Here is an 18,933-nt window from a genome sequence, read left to right on the forward strand (position 1 = left end):
AGCCCTCACCAGTATCCCTAGCCCTCACCAGTATCCCTAGCCCTCACCAGTATCCCAGCCCTCACCAGTACCACTGCCCTTGAATGGTGTTTCTAGCAATAATCTATGATCAACATTCCTAGAGCTGATCAATATCCTTAGTCCTGATCATTACCTCAAGCCCTTTGAAACATCTCTAATAATTAATCTATTTCCCTATCCCTGATCAGTATCCCTAGGTTTGATCAATAATCTCAGCCCTGATGAGTACCCTCACGGTGATCTATATCCCTAGCTTTGATCAGCCTCCCTAACGATGAGCAATATACCTAGCTTGATCAGTATCCATATCGATTAATATCCCTAGCTCTGAACAGTGTCCCAAACCCTGATCATCAGCCCTGGCTTTTATCATTATCCATAGTTCTGATTAATATTCCTAGCCTCTATCAGTATCCCTAGCCTTGATGAATATACCTAGCGATGATCAGTATCCCCTAGCTCTCCCTGATATTCCCAGCTCCGGTCTGTATCACTAGCCCTGACCACTTTCCCTAGCGGTCAGCAATATCCATAGCCTTGATTACTATCCCTAATTAGCATCCATAGCCCTGATCAGTGTCCTTGGTCTTGCTCATTGCCCTTAGCCCTTATTGATATTCGTATCCCTGACCAGTGCCCCTACCGCAGATCAATATCCATAGCCTTAATCAGTATCCCTAGCCCTGATCAATATTCCTAGCCTTGATAGATATCGCTTGCATTGATTAATAATCTTAGTCCTAGGGATGTATAACCCTAGCCTTGATCAACATCCTTAGCCCTGACCAATAATCCTAGCCTTAATCAATATTCCTTGCTATGACTAATGTTCCTAGCTCTGATCAATATCCCTAACCATGTTCTGTATCCTCAGCCTTGACTAGTATCCCTATCTCTGATCAGTATCTTCAGCCGTGATCAACATCTCTTGCTCTGATCCATATCTTAGCTCTTACTTGATATGCCTAGCTCTGATCAATATCTTTAGTCCTAATTCGGTATTCCTAGCTCTGATGCATATCCCTGGCTTTGATAAATATCCCTAGCTCTGATCAGTGTCCCTTGTCCTTATCAATATCCCTAGCTGTCAGCAGTACTCATTTCCCTGATTAATATGCGTCGCCCAAATCACCATCCTTAGCCATGATCAGTATCCCTATTTCTGATCTGTATCGTTGATCTTCGCTGTCCCTAGCCCTCAGCAATATTCAAAGCCCTGATCAATATCTCTAGCCTTGATCAGGACCCTTAGACCTGATTAATATTACTAAGTCGTGGTCAATATACCTAACCATGAACAGTATCTTTAGAACTGATTAGTACCCTGATCATTATTCCTTGCTCGGATCATTATCTTTAGTCCTGATCAGTATCTGTAATCCTGATCAATACCCCTAGCCCTGATCAATATATTTATTCCTGATCAACATCTGTAGCCCTGATCAATACCCCTAGCCCTGATCAATATATTTATTCCTGATCAACATCTGTAGCCCTGATCAATACCCCTAACCCTGATCAATATATTTATTCCTGATCATCTGTAGCCCTGATCAATACCCCTAACCCTGATCAATATATTTATTCCTGATCAACATCTGTAGCCCTGATCAATACCCCTAACCCTGATCAGTATATTTATTCCTGATCATCTGTAGCCCTGATCAATACCCCTAACCTTAATCAGTACCCTCACCCTGATCAGCATTCCTAGCCCTGATCTATATACCTATTCCTAAATGGTACCATCACCAGTCTCACCCACTACACACACACAGGACCATCACCAGTCTCACCCACTACACACACACAGGACCATCACCAGTCTCACCCACTACACACACGCAGGACCATCACCAGCCTCACCCACTACACACACACAGGACCATCACCAGCCTCACCCACTACACACACAGGACCATCACCAGCCTCACCCACTACACACACACAGGACCATCACCAGCCTCACCCACTACACACACAGGACCATCACCAGCCTCACCCACTACACACACAGGACCATCACCAGCCTCACCCACTACACACACGCAGGACCATCACCAGCCTCACCCACTACACACACACAGGACCATCACCAGCCTCACCCACTACACACACGCAGGACCATCACCAGCCTCACCCACTACACACACACAGGACCATCACCAGTCTCACCCACTACACACACACAGGACCATCACCAGTCTCACCCACTACACACACAGGACCATCACCAGTCTCACCCACTACACACACACAGGACCATCACCAGTCTCACCCACTACACACACACAGGACCATCACCAGTCTCACCCACTACACACACACAGGACCATCACCAGTCTCACCCACTACACACACGCAGGACCATCACCAGCCTCACCCACTACACACACAGGACCATCACCAGCCTCACCCACTACACACACCAGGACCATCACCAGCCTCACCCACTACACACACAGGACCATCACCAGCCTCACCCACTACACACACAGGACCATCACCAGCCTCACCCACTACACACACAGGACCATCACCAGCCTCACCCACTACACACACGCAGGACCATCACCAGCCTCACCCACTACACACACAGGACCATCACCAGCCTCACCCACTACACACACGCAGGACCATCACCAGCCTCACCCACTACACACACAGGACCATCGCCAGCCTCACCCACTACACACACAGGACCATCACCAGCCTCACCCACTACACACACAGGACCATCACCAGCCTCACCCACTACACACACACAGGACCATCACCAGCCTCACCCACTACACACACAGGACCATCACCAGCCTCACCCACTACACACACACAGGACCATCACCAGCCTCACCCACTACACACACACAGGACCATCACCAGCCTCACCCACTACACACACACAGGACCATCACCAGCCTCACCCACTACACACACAGGACCATCACCAGCCTCACCCACTACACACACGCAGGACCATCACCAGCCTCACCCACTACACACACAGGACCATCACCAGCCTCACCCACTACACACACACAGGACCATCACCAGCCTCACCCACTACACACACACAGGACCATCACCAGCCTCACCCACTACACACACACAGGACCATCACCAGCCTCACCCACTACACACACAGGACCATCACCAGCCTCACCCACTACACACACACAGGACCATCACCAGCCTCACCCACTACACACACACAGGACCATCACCAGCCTCACCCACTACACACACAGGACCATCACCAGCCTCACCCACTACACACACAGGACCATCACCAGCCTCACCCACTACACACACAGGACCATCACCAGCCTCACCCACTACACACACACACACACACACACACACAGGACCATCACCAGCCTCACCCACTACACACATTAGAAGTACAACGGTCCCAGCAGTACTTCACGGGTTCCCTCCCTCTGTCAACCGTTGTCCTGCTGGTCCAGATTACCGCGATATTAAAGGATTAATCTGTAAATTATGGGTGGTCAATTACCCAAGGTAGCGCCCACTGACCGACATGAGTAGCCTAGCCACTCCACCCTGATCTGGGGGTAATTGTCTCATCCCTAATGACGGTGGTGGAGCCTCGGGCCGGCTGTGTCCCGACGACAAGTCTCCTGCCAGAGGGAGGGGGCGCGCCACACCTTACCCTCCTCCTGGTACACCGCCCGTCGCATCGCTCGCTCGCTCGCTCAGCCCTAACGACGATTGGCCAGTCATGTCTTTATGCAGTGGTCTCTGAGTGTAGGGTAGTTTGGTTTAAGTCTGGTGGGAGTAGCTTGCCCCACACCCTGTGTGACTCGGGTGGTTCCTGACGGTACGTACCGGTGCGTGAGGCGAGGCACCCGGGCCGACGTAGCGCACTGCCTCTCCCTCAGGGGCTTGACCGCCTCCACACAGGCGGGTGACGGTGACCACAGCCTCTTGACCGTATGTCACCACCTGCTTCACGCTCTCCTCACCAACCATACTGTACTAGCCTCACCAACCATACTGTACTAGCCTCACCAACCATACTGTACTAGCCTCATCAACCATACTGTCCTAGCCTAATCAACCATACTGCACTAGCCTCACCAACCATACTGTACTAGCCTCGCCAACCATACTGTACTAGCCTCACTAACCATACTGTACTAGCCTCACCAACCATACTGTACTAGCCTCACCAACCATACTGTACTAGCCTCACCAACCATACTGTACTAGCCTCACTAACCATACTGTACTAGCCTTAACAACCATACTGTACTAGCCTGACCAAACATAATGTACTAGCCTCACCAACCATACTGTACTAGCCTCACTAACCATACCGTACTAGCCTCACTACCATAGTGTACTAGCCTCATCACCATACTGCACTAGCCTCACCAACCATACTGTACTAGCCTCATCACCATACTGTACGAGCCTTACCACCATACTGTACTAACCTCACCACCACACTGCACTAGCCTCACCATCATACTGCACTAGCCTTACCAACCATACTGTACTAGCCTCATCACCATACTGTACGAGCCTTACCACCATACTGTACTAACCTCACCACCACACTGCACTAGCCTCACCATCATACTGCACTAGCCTCACCAACCATACTGTACTAGCCTCATCACCATACTGTACGAGCCTTACCACCATACTGTACTAACCTCCACCACACTGTACTAGCCTCACCATCATACTGCACTAGCCTCATCACCATACTTACGAGCTTCTCCACCATACTGCACTAGCCTCATCACCATACTGTACGATCCTTACCACCATACTGTACTAACCTCACCACCACACTGTACTAGCCTCATCACCATACTGTACGAGCCTTACCACCATACTGTACTAACCTCACCACCATACTTTACTAGCCTCACCACCATACTGCACTAGCCTCATCACCATACTGTACTGTCCTCCACCATCCTGTACGAGCCTTACCACCATACTTTACTAGCCTCACCACCACTCTTCACTCTCCTGACCACCACTCTGCACTGTCCTCACCAGCATACTACACTATCTTCACCACACCACTCTATCTACACCATACTGCACTTGCCTCATCACCACGTTACACTATCCTCACCACCATACTACATTGTCTTCGCTACCATACTAAACTGTCTTTGCCAACCTGTCCTCTCCATCGTACTGCACTAAACTCGCCACAATACAGCACTATGCTCAACACCACAGTGTACTATCATCACCATACCACACTATCCACCACCACAATGCACTATCTTCCTCATACTGCGCTATCCTCACCACCACAGTGCACTATCATCACCATCGCACTTCCCTATCCTCACCACCACAATCCACTATTATCATCATACTACGTATCCTCCCCACCACAGTGCACTATCCTTCCCACCACAGTGCACTGTCCTCACCATATTACGTTGTCCTCACCATAGTGCACTATCTTCACCATCATACTACGCTTTCCTCCCCACCACGGTGCATTATCCTCATCATACTACGCTTTCCTCCCCACCACGGCGCATTATCCTCATCATCATACTACGCTTTCCTCCCCACCACGGCGCATTATCCTCATCATCATACTACGCTTTCCTCCCCACCACGGCGCATTATCCTCATCATCATACTACGCTGTCCTCTCCACCAGGGCACATTATCCTCATCATCATACTACGCTGTCCTCTCCACCAGGGCACATTATCCTCATCATTATACTACGCTGTCCTCTCCACCACGGCGCATTATCCTCATCATCATACTACGCTGTCCTCCCCACCACAGTGCAGTATCCTCACCATCATCCTTCGCTATCCTCACCACCACAGTGCATTATCCTCATCATCATACTACGCTATCCTCAAAACCAAAGTGTGCTATCGTCACCATCATATTGCGCTATCCTCAACACCACAGTACAGTGTCCTCACCATTACCCTAGACTATCCTCACCACCACACTACACTATTCTCGCCATCACGCCACACTATCCTCACCACCACACTACACTATTCTCACCATCACACCACACTGTTCTCACTACCACACCAGACTGTCCTCGCCACCACATCATAGTATGCTCATCATTAGGCTGTACTATCCATGCAACTGCACCATACTATCTGAACCATCCTACGCTATCCTCAGCACCATATTACATTATCCTCGCCAAAGCCCCTATTGCCAACACACCACACTATCCTCATCACTACACTTCACTGTCCTCACCGCCTCATCTATCTATCCTCGCCACCACAACATACTTTACCACCACACCATACTATCCTCATCACTACACCATACTATCCTCATTACTACACTATACTATCCTCAGCACCACACCGCGCTATCCTCACCACATCGTACTTTACTTATCATTACAGGACACTGTCCTCATCACCACACTTAACTATCCTCACCACCTGACTATCCTTACTACCAAACCACATTATCCTAACCAATACACTACGCTTTCCTCGCCACCACACCACACTATCCTCGCCACACCACACTTGTCATCACAACAGCCACACTTCCCACATTATCACACTACACTGTCCTCACCACACTCCTGTATCCTCACCAGTACACACTGTCTTAACCACCTCACCGTACTATCCTCATCACAGCACCCTATCCTAACCACCATCCCACACTATCCTCATTACAGCACCCTATCCTAACCACCATCCCACACTATCCTCATCAGTACATTACCCCTATCCTCAATACAGCACCCTCTCCTAACCACCATCCCACCCTATCCTCATCAGTACATTACCCCTATCCTCACCACAGCACCCTCTCCTAACCACCATCCCACACTATCCTCATCACAGCACCCTATCCTAACCACCATCCCACACTATCCTCATTACAGCACCCTATCCTAACCACCATCCCACACTATCCTCATCAGTACATTACCCCTATCCTCACCACAGCACCCTCTCCTAACCACCATCCCACCCTATCCTCATCAGTACATTACCCCTATCCTCACCACAGCACCCTCTCCTAACCACCATCCCACACTATCCTCATCAGTACATTACCCCTATCCTCACCACAGCACCCTCTCCTAACCACCATCCCACACTATCCTCATCAGTTCATTACCCCTTATCCCCACCACAGCACCCTCTCCTAACCACCATCCCACACTATCCTCATCAGTACATTACCCCTATCCTCACGAGCACACCTCCCTATCCTCATTACCGGCGCATGATTTTCTCGCCCCCCCCCCCCGGCTAATGGAGGGTGCAGGTGGTCAGGTCACCACCACCACCAGCAGGAGGGTCAGCACCTCACATGCTTTACGTGATGTGACCTCACCTGAGGTGACCTGCTGGGTCAGACCGGGACCTTCTCTTGGGCTGGGTGACCTCCCTCCTCCCTACCTGGTCATCAGGTGTGGTCCGGGCCGCTCCCACCCCCACACAAAACCACTATTCCCCCTGGGAGGGTGGGGACCGTTACACACACACACACACACACACACACACACACACACACACTGTGTCTGCAGATGATACATAGGGTCGTGATGGTAGTGGGAGAGTGCATCACATTACAAGGGGACCATGACAGACTCCAGCCCCGAGAGCGTGTGGTGGAGTAATGAGGGCGTGGAGGAGGCCTGGTTGTGGACAGCATCCTGCAGGACATATGAGGTGTGGTCATCTCTACCTATAGCCTGCCGGCAGAGCTGCTAGTCAGGGGCTCAGGGAGTGGGATATATTATTAAGTCTTTCATATCCTTCATATGGCTATGAATAGCATGTGTTAGTCCCGCCACGGAAGAGAGAAGAGTGAGGGGTGACCTAGTCACGACCTGTCAAGTTTCTGGACCAGGTTGATGACGTATACCGTGAACGGTTCTCCTAAAGATGAGAGAGAGAGAGAGAGAGAGAGAGAGAGAGAGAGAGAGAGAGAGAGAGAGAGAGAGAGAGAGAGAGAGAGAGAGAGAGAGAGAGAGCAGTGGACATGACATTGTAATTAAGATAGAAATTTGCCTGGTGCGGGGTCACGGGGAGAGGAGGTGGGTAGCCGGGGTCAACATGTGGAACCCTTGTCTTTACCACCTTACGTCACACACACCCACGAGACAGTCCTACACATACAACTGTTGTTATTGATCAGTTGTATTATCTCGATCTGCTTGGAAGAGCAAGATAAATGACGGTCATGATGGAAATAACCTATGCCAACCCCGGGGCAGGAAGGGGGTTAGCAGCTCCCACAATGGGGGAAGTGAGTGTAGACCACCAATATTACCAGTCTATGACTGACGCTGAACCATAGTTGTGGGTTGAGGAGGTGGGCGTGCCTGCAACATAGGAGGGTGGTGGTGGTGGCCCGCGCCGCCACTCACCGTCACCCGGGGGGGCTGGCGGGAGAAGCAGGCCTCGCTAGTGTCACCTCCTGCCACTAGAGGTCCTTCCTGCCCGAGGTACGGTGCAGGAGGAGGGACACGTCCTGCTCCTCCCGACCTCGTACAGAAGCAGACTTTGTTGCCATCATACATAGTGAACATGATAACAATATTACATGTAACGGCTGTTGAACCTCCGCTCTGCCTTTGACCACGATCATATAAGGTTAAACCAGGTCAGGCAGCTCCTCATTCTCTCTCTCTCTCTCTCTCTCTCTCTCTCTCTCTCTCTCTCTCTCTCTCTCTCTCTCTCTCTCTCTCTCTTCTCCTGAGCTCTCACACTCATGTAGCCATCTCTCATCACCTACAAGTCTCTTTTTTGCTTTTCCCACTTGCTGTCCCAGTGGACGATCTGCCCCTAAGCCTATGAGTCAGGGATGGCCAGTTGATAGGCCTGAGCTTCGTTCAACACCAGGTGTTAAGTCGAGCACAGTATAGCCTCCCGCCATGGTATATATATATATATACCTTGTACGTTTCTAACATTAGGTTTTTTCATATACTAATTTTATCCATTTTGAATATCCTTTTGCTTTGTGATTTTTTTTTTACATTTTCAATTTTGCTGATGTTTTACCGGATGAATTATGTTATTATTATCATTATTATTATTATTATTATTATTATTATTATTATTATTATTACGTGACCTGACCTCTCCGTCTAGTTACCACCATATGTGGAGTGGAATGACTCAATGTAAAGAGGATGAATGAATGGATAACATAGATAAAAACTGTTCGGGATATAAGCTGTGGCCAAGCGGCAGCCATCATTCCCCAACAATTGTAATTTCCAAACCAACAATTTCTTCGTCAGTTGATGAACGTTCCCTTCCTTGCTAGGTCACTTGATCCTGCTGGCGGTCGGGCATAGGCTGGCCCAGTAGTCCATGTGGCCCAGCTTTCTAAGTGGCCCAGCAACCCATGTGGCCTAACAACCCATGTGGCCCAGGAGCACGTGTGGACAAGAAACCCATGTGGCCCCGCAGCACGTGTGGCCTAGCAACCCATGTGGCCCAGCAGCACATGTAGCCTAGCAACCCATGTGGCCCAGCAGCACGTGTGGCCTAGCAACCCATGTGGCCCCGCAGCACGTGTGGCCTTGCAACCCAAATGGCTTAGCACGTGTGGCCTAGCAACCCATATGGCTCAGCTGCACGTGTGGCCTAGCAACCCATGTGGCCCAGCAGCACGTGTGGCCTAGCAACCCATGTGGCCCCGCAGCACGTGTGGCCTTGCAACCCAAATGGCTTAGCACGTGTGGCCTAGCAACCCATATGGCTCAGCTGCACGTGTGGCCTAGCAGCCCGTGTGGCCCCGCAGCACGTGTGGCCTTGCAACCCTTATGGCTTAGCAGCACGTGTGGCCTAGCAGCCCGTATGGCCCCGCAGCACGTGTGGCCTAGCAACCCATGTGGCCCCGCAGCACATGTGGCCTAGCAACCCATGTGGCCCCGCAGCACATGTGGTCTAGCAGCCCGTATGGCCCAGCAGCACATGTGACCCAGCAGCCCTCTTGGACTAGTGATTCACCTGAGGTAAGTTACCTCACTTTGTGTGACCTGACCTGAGTGGTCAAGCCTGCACCACACGGGACGGTGGGGTCCTTCTCTGATGACCGAGGACTGCCCTCCACTACAACATAGGATGGTTGTGAATCGTTGTGATAAAAGACAACACACAACTCTCATAGCCCGAATGTTGTATGCCGCCTCCCACAGTAGAGTCAGCAGTTCTTCTCTAGACGTGAGTCGAACATACCAAACAGTGTGAAGTGTGTGTTACTGGACTACGATGGTAACAGGTTACACGACGTGTGAAAAGTTACCTCTAGCGAGGCTGTATGTATGAACTGAATCCTTCCTTATATGGCTGCTAAGTTACTGGTGCCTTGTATGTGGTTAAGTTTTGATGTCTTTTTGATTTTTTTTACCAACATACCTCACTATGAGACTATCAATCACTACTTGAGTCAATGGTGGGTTCCAGGGATTGGTAACTTTCACGAGTAGGAAGAAATATATGTATGTGAAATTATCTGCTCAATATTGTTTATGTTCAACGACAAGTTTAGAAAATGGACGACGTTGCGCTGGGCTTCCCCCCGCCGCTTGGTCCTACGGTGGCCACCATTTTCCTTTGTTATCACGAACAGACATGACTGGAAAGTACCAGTCATTTTAAACTTTATTATACCGTTGATACGCTGACGACAATTTTGTTAGTTTCTTAGAAAATAACATGTCGAGTCTATACCTCAACAAATAATGTAACGCTGTAGTTCTAACCTTGAACACTGTAATCAAGTCCATCTTCCCGTAATTCAGATGTGTATCGAGAAATGTCATTGTGCCTCCCAGGTCTCAAGCCTATCTTAAACCAACTTGTTATGGTCCAGGTCCTTTTTATTTTCTCAGCGACTGCTATTTTAACTTTAAAGACAAAGCGTTTAACATCATTTTACGCAGAGCTTGTTTTCCATCATCCAGTGTTACCTATTCTCTTGATGAGATCATGTTTCAAATTATTTCCCAGACAGAGGATATGCCGGTCAGCTGTATGGTAAGCACATTAATGATTGCAGGACAATAAGTAAGAACACAGAGAGCGTATTTCGACGGTTAATAAGGAGCTATACTGTTAAGATTAAAGAAACTTCGAAATTAAGTCATTTTTATCCTCAACTGGATTTTAGATTTACACCTGTTAACTTGTAATAACTTTTTTTTTTCTCCTTTTAGACTCCATATACAAGGCTGGCCTGTGCTTGTATGTCGCCTCTCGTTTCATTTGTCTCAGTTACTATCTCATGGTAATTACCTATTCGTACTGTATGGAGAGGAAGATTTACACTCGTGGGGCCCCACTTCATAAAACAACCACTACCATTATACAACAAATTCATTCATGCTGTTTGACAGCCTTAAACCACGTCCTCAGACACTGTGTTCCATTCATCCACCATTCTTATGCTGTAGAAGCATTTCTGTACATCCTTATTAATAACTTTCTTATGTACTCTCGAAGAATTGTGTACTGTGTACATCACCAATCTCTTTCAAAATGCTTATGTTTGTGCCCAGATGACCCCCTCGCTCTTTCTCTCATGGTGGACAAATTTGAAGCCTTCGGGATTTTTTCTCTGTAGCCTAGCTCCCATCCCTCATTCTGGCACCATCTTTTTCTCTTTTTTTCCCCATTCTCTAGGAGCTGTTCGTGCTTCAGGTGCGGTAACCAAATCTGCGAAGCATATTCAAGTTTTGACCTTATTTTAGGATATGTTTACCTTGCTAAATATGTATGTCTTCCACCATATACTTGACAACTATTCTGGTGCTTGGCCGAACTTGCAGAGAGAGAGAGAGAGAGAGAGAGAGAGAGAGAGAGAGAGAGAGAGAGAGAGAGAGAGAGAGAGAGAGAGAGTTCTTGGAGTTATTCTTATCACGTGAAGGTGATCAAAGATTTTACGGGTGGTGGATGTAACTTGAGAAGTTAATGGCCTCAATGACCATGTTAGTTGATGGGCCAGAGATCCAAACTACCTGCCAACCATCGGATGAACACCTGGGGCATGCAGTAACATCATGGCTAGGCTGTGCGGGCGTCCCGCCTCACTCACTAGGAATAAAAGAACATTTACATCAGTACAACATTCTTCCTTCCATGTCGAGATCATATTTTGAGATAATTTACAGTTGTTCTGACGATCACTAAGAATTCTAGTCACTTTATATCATAACACTCATACCATAGTTAGAGTCTGTCTTTAGTTCCTTTGAAAATTGTTCTAGATGTGATGTTTTGCTTGCTTCATTGTTTGAGGGACAGTGGGGGTCATATGATATAATCAGTGGTGGTCTTACAGTATGACCAGTGGTGGTCATATATAATCAGTGGTGATCTCACAATATGATCAGTGGTGGTCATATGTTATGATCAATGGTGGACTTTAATATAATCAGTGGTGGTCTTACAATATAATCAGTGGTTCTCATATGATACAATCAGTGATGATTATACATTATAATCACTGGTGGTCATATGATACAATCTGATCATCATAATCAATGGTGTTCATATGACACAATCAGTGGTGATCAAACATCATAATCACTGGTGGTCATATGATACAATCTGATCATCATAATCAATGGTGTTCATATGACACAATCAGTGGTGATCAAACATCATAATCAGTGGTGGTCATATAATACAAGCAGTGGTGATCATACATTATAATCAGTGGTGGTCATATGATACAATAAGTGGTGATTATACATCATAATAAGTGGTGGTCATATAATACAATCAGTGATCATACATCATAATCAGTGGTGCTCATATGATACAATCAATGGTGATCATACATTATAATCAGTGGTGGTCATATGATACAATCAGTGGTGATCATACATTACAATCAGTGGTGCTCATATGATACAATCAGTGGTGATCATACATTGTAATCAGTGATGACAATTCATGTGGATAATTCCCCCGTGAGGTAAAGCGTCACGCCGCCTGCTTTTACATGCCCCATAGTGAACTTAACGAAGGAGTAATTTTAGCGGAAAGGCAGGCAGGCAGAGGCCGTGACGCGCTAATTAGATCCTGTAAAATAGTCATCAGAAGCGTGCGTCCAGCCAGGTGGGCGAGGGCCACAACCTTCTGAATGGGAGGATGTACGATGACTGATCCTGTTGGTATTATTACCCTCAACCTCCCTCATGGCTGCCATCTTCCCTCCTAAACCACACTCACATCATAGGAAGTTTCTGCTTGGTTGTACTGATGGTGCTGGTGAGTGTTGACAGTTCTGCCGGGAGGCAGGTAGGATAGAGGGTGGAGGGTCAGGAGGCCATGTTCACAGTAAGGGAGGTGGCCATGGCGAGCAGCTCCGGATGTCTCCTGGTTATTCTTGTGTCCACGCCTGGTGCATGTGGTGGGACGGCATTGATGATGCTACCGCCACCACCATCATCATCATCAACATGCTCCACCACACACCCCCTCACCCTACATACCTCCCGCACCCCTCACCCTACATACCTCACACAACCCTCACCCCACATACCTCACAATTCTCACCCCACGTACCTCCCACGCCCCTCACCCCACATACCTCACACACCCCTCACCCCACATACCTCACACACCCCTCACCCCACATACCTCACACACCTCTCACCCCACATACCTCACACACCTCTCACCCCACATACCTCACACACCCCTCACCCCACATACCTTACACACCCCTCACCCCACATACCTCACGCACCCCTCACCTCACATTCCTCACACACCCCTCACCCCACGTACCTCACACACTCCTCACCCCACATACCTCGCACACCCCTCACCCCACATTCCTCACGCACCCCTCATCCCACATTCCTCACACACCCCTCACCCCACATACCTCACACACCCCTCACCCCACATACCTCACACACCTCTCACCCCACATACCTCACACACCCCTCACCCCACATACCTCACACACCCCTCACCCCACATTCCTCACGCACCCCTCACCCCACATACCTCGCACACCCCTCACCCCACGTACCTCACACACTCCTCACCCCACATACCTCGCACACCCCTCACCCCACATACCTCACCCCACACAACTCACACACCCCCTCACCTCACATACCCCACACACCCCTTACCCCACATTCCTCACACACCACTGTATAGAAACACAGTACATCATGACAACATAGCCAGTGGCCGACATGTACAGGAGAGAGTGTTCATAGTACTTACAACGTGTTCTCCTCAGCCTGATACTGCTGAACATAAGGTTGTCCTCAGCCTGATACTGCTGAACATAAGGTTGTCCTCAGCCTGATACTGCTGAACATAAGGTTGTCCTCAGCCTGATACTGCTGAACATAAGGTTGTCCTCAGCCTGATACTGCTGAACATAAGGTTATCCTCAGCCTGATACTGCTGAACATGATGTTGTCCTCAGCCTGATACTGCTGAACATAAGGTTGTCCTCAGCCTGATACTGCTGAACATAAGGTTGTCCTCAGCCTGATACTGCTGAACATAAGGTTGTCCTCAGCCTGATACTGCTGAACATAAGGTTGTCCTCAGCCTCATACTGCTGAACATAAGGTTATCCTCAGCCTGATACTGCTGAACATAAGGTTGTCCTCAGCCTGATACTGCTGAACATAAGGTTGTCCTCAGCCTGACACTGCTGAACATGTTGTCCTCAGCCTGATACTGCTGAACATAAGGTTGTCCTCAGCCTGATACTGCTGAACATAAGGTTGTCCTCAGCCTGATACTGCTGAACATAAGGTTGTCCTCAGCCTGATACTGCTGAACATAAGGTTATCCTAAGCCTCATACTGCTGAACATAAGGTTGTCCTCAGCCTGATACTGCTGAACATAAGGTTGTCCTCAGCCTGATACTGCTGAACATAAGGTTGTCCTAAGCCTCATACTGCTGAACATAAGGTTGTCCTCAGCCTGATACTGCTGAACATAAGGTTGTCAGCCTGATACTGCTGAACATAAGGGTGTCCTCAGTTTTGTACGCTTGAAGTAAGGTTGTCCTCAGCCTGATACTGCTAAACATGATGTCCTCAGCCTGATACTGCTGAACATAAGGTTGTCCTCAGCCTCATACTGCTGAACATAAGGTTGTCCTCAGCCTGATACTGCTGAACATAAGGTTGTCCTCAGCCTCATACTGCTGAACATAAGGTTGTCCTCAGCCTGATACTGCTGAACATAAGGTTGTCAGCCTGATACTGCTGAACATAAGGGTGTCCTCAGTTTTGTACGCTTGAAGTAAGGTTGTCCTCAGCCTGATACTGCTGAACGTAAGGGTGTCCTCAGTTTTGTACGCTTGAAGTAAGGTTGTCCTCAGCCTAGTACTGCTGAAAATAAGGTTTTCCTCAGCCTGGTACCGCTGAACATAAGGTTGTCCTCAGCCTGATACTACTGAACATAAGGGTGTCCTCAGTTTTGTACGCTTGAAGTAAGGTTGTTCTCAGCCTAGTACTGCTGAAAATAAGGTTGTCCTCAGCCTGGTACCGCTGAACAGTGGTGGGGGAGGGTGTGGTACAGATGGTGTTAAAGAGGCAGTGGTGGCGGGAAAGTATGGTACAGGCGTTGGTGGTGGAGGGTGTGGTAGAGACGGTGGTAGTGGAGGGTGTGTTGGGGAGAGTGTGGTACAGGCGTTGGTGGTGGAGGGTGTGGTAGAGGCGGTGGTAGTGGAGGGTGTGTTGGGGAGAGTGTGGTACAGGTGATGGTGGGGGAGGGTGTGGTAGAGGCGGTGGTAGTGGAGGGTGTGATGGGGAAGGATGCAGTACAGTCGGTGGTGAGAGACAGTGGTGGGGGAGGGTGTGGTACAGTCGGTGGTGGAGAGACTGTGGTGGGGGAGGGTGTGGTACAGTCAGTGGTGGAGTGACTGGTGGGCGAGGGTGTGGTATAGTCGGTGGTGGAGTGACAGTGGTGGGGCAGGGTGTGGTATAGTCGGTGGTGGAGTGACAGTGGTGGAGGAAGGTGTGATACAGTCACTGGTGGAGAGGAAGTGGTGGGGGAAGGTGTGGTACAGTCGGTGGTGGAGAGACAGTGGTGGGGTAGGGTGTGATACAGTCACTGGTGGAGAGAAAGTGGTGGGGGAAGGTGTGATGCAGTCAGTGGTGGAGAGACAGTGGTGGGGGAGGGTGTGGTACAGGCAGTGGTGGAGAAGCAATGTTGGAGGAATGGTCCTTGGGAGGGGTGTGGGAGGGTTGGTGTGATGTTACGCATGGCTATCGCCCACTCCGCCCCGCTCGCACACTCTCCCACGCCCCTCCCACCACCCACGGCTCTCACCTCTGCTCCTGATCTAATCTTTTTTTTCCGTTCTCACACGAGCCGACGACTGGACGTACGCGAGATGTGACCCTCTGACTTCCTGCCCCGGGACGGGTCCGCTGGCCCACCTCCCCACCACTGGACGGTACACTTGGGTGGGAGTACTGGCTCCCGCCCACTACTGGACGGTACACTTGGGTGGGATCGTTGGCTCTGGCCCACCTGCCCACTGCTGGACGGTACACTTCGGTGGGACCGTTAGTTCGGAGAGTCAGACGTGTGGTGAGGGACCTGGACGTGTTGGGCCACATAACATGGGAGGAGAGGCAGACGTGTGGTGAGGGACCTGGACGTGTTGGGCCACATAACATGGGAGGAGAGGCAGACGTGTGGTGAGGGACTTGGACGTGCTGGGCCACATAACATGGGAGGTGAGGCAGATGTGTGGTGAGGGACCTGGACGTGTTGGGCCACATAACATGGGAGGAGAGGCAGACGTGTGGTGAGGGACCTGGACGTGCTGGGCCACATAACATGGGAGGTGAGGCAGATGTGTGGTGAGGGACCTGGACGTGTTGGGCCACATAACATGGGAGGAGAGGCAGACGTGTGGTGAGGGACCTGGACGTGCTGGGCCACATAACATGGGAGGTGAGGCAGATGTGTGGTGAGGGACCTGGACGTGTTGGGCCACATAACATGGGAGGAGAGGCAGATGTGTGGTGAGGGACCTGGACGTGTTGGGCCACATCACGTGGGAGGAGAGACACGTGTGGTGAGGGAGGTGCAGGGGTGCAGGGGAACATGCCACACCAAGGCAGGACAGTACCGAGCAAGGGTCGGCCATCCCTCCCTCACCTGCAGCAGATGACACTCGCTATTATCATGATCAGTAAACACCCACGCTCATGAACACTCTATCACGTCATCCATTTGATATTATACGTATGTGGCTATCATGACGAAATATGGGAAAGTAATAATCAATCGATATATATATATATATATATATATATATATATATATATATATATATATATATATATATATATATATATATATATACATAAGTGCTCGTCCATATGCAATATATATATATATATATATATATATATATATATATATATATATATATATATATATATATATATATATATATATTGCATATGGACGAGCACTTTCATAGAACACATAGTGCCCTCTAACTTGCGTGTTCATAAATAACGGTGACTACGATCATAGCCAAAGCAGTTAGCGTTCCCAACTACCACCCAAATGGTCCCAAGTTCGAGTTTTTATTGTTACAGATCATCATGTAATATGTTTTGTTTTCCTAGCGCTACCTCGCGCGCGCGGGAGGAGGGGGGTGTGCTATTTCATGTGTGCCGAGGTGGCGGCGGGAATGGATGAAGGCAGCATGTATGATTATGTACATATGTGTATATCTATATGTCTGTGTATGTATACGTTGAAATGTATAGGTATGTATATGTGCATGTGTGGGCGTTTATGTATATACATGTGTATGTGGATGAGTTGGGCCATTCTTTCGTCTGTTTCCTTGCGCTACCTCGCTAACGCGGGATATAGAAAAAAGAAAGAATATATATATATATATATATATATATATATATATATATATATATATATATATATATATATATATATATATATATATATATATGAGTCAGCGGAGTATTGCCAAGAGCAGACGAAGAAAGGCCGCCCGGGTGTCATGTGAAATCCATCGAATCCACTGCTCCCTGACCTCGCTCACCTCCGTCCAACTTTACTCTCTCTCTCTCTCTCTCTCTCTCTCTCTCTCTCTCTCTCTCTCTCTCTCTCTCTCTCTCTCTCTCTCTCTAAGTATTTTCCAAACATATTCTTCAAAGTAAACACCGTATCCACACATCTCCCTCTCCTGATACACATTGTTCGAACTAGGCTGATGCTTTGTGCTTCCCACCACCCTCAATCCTCACTCTACTTTTGTTCCTCTTACTTTTATACAGACATTCTCGCATTCCTCAGACACCTCAACCTTAAGCAATACATACAACGAAAATCCTAACTAACCAACTAGAAAGACTGTCATCCCTTCTCTTGAAGAATTCAACTGCAATCCCATCCACTCCAGTTACTTGCCACACTTCATCTTGCGCAAAGCTTTCATTACCTCTTCACTTTTCACAAAAACTACTCTCCATTGTGTCTCTCACTTCGCATACCTCCACGAACCAGATACCTAAGATCTACCACCAGATCATTTAACACGCTACAAAGTCCTTCCGAATATCGCCTGTTACCACTTCCCCAGGTGCTCTCCTCATTGAAGCTGTCATTTGTTCTCTTGTTCTCCTCCTCACGGTGGTCATCTCTCTCCAAAGCATTTTCGTAATCTTTCGATACCCTCTCATCCTAACATTCATTGCCCTCATTTTTCAATTCCTGCGTCTTCCTCTTGATTTCCTGCCACTTCCTCTTGTACTCCTTCCCTGAAGGTAACACCCATACATCTCTCTTTTCTCTCTCGCTAACACTTTGACTTTCTCATTCCACCACTCACTACCCTTCCTTACCCGTCCACCATCCACCTTATGCATGCCACACACTTTTCCCGCACATCCA

This window comes from Panulirus ornatus, chromosome 19 (genome assembly GCF_036320965.1).
Source record: "Panulirus ornatus isolate Po-2019 chromosome 19, ASM3632096v1, whole genome shotgun sequence".
NCBI lineage: Eukaryota > Metazoa > Arthropoda > Malacostraca > Decapoda > Palinuridae > Panulirus > Panulirus ornatus.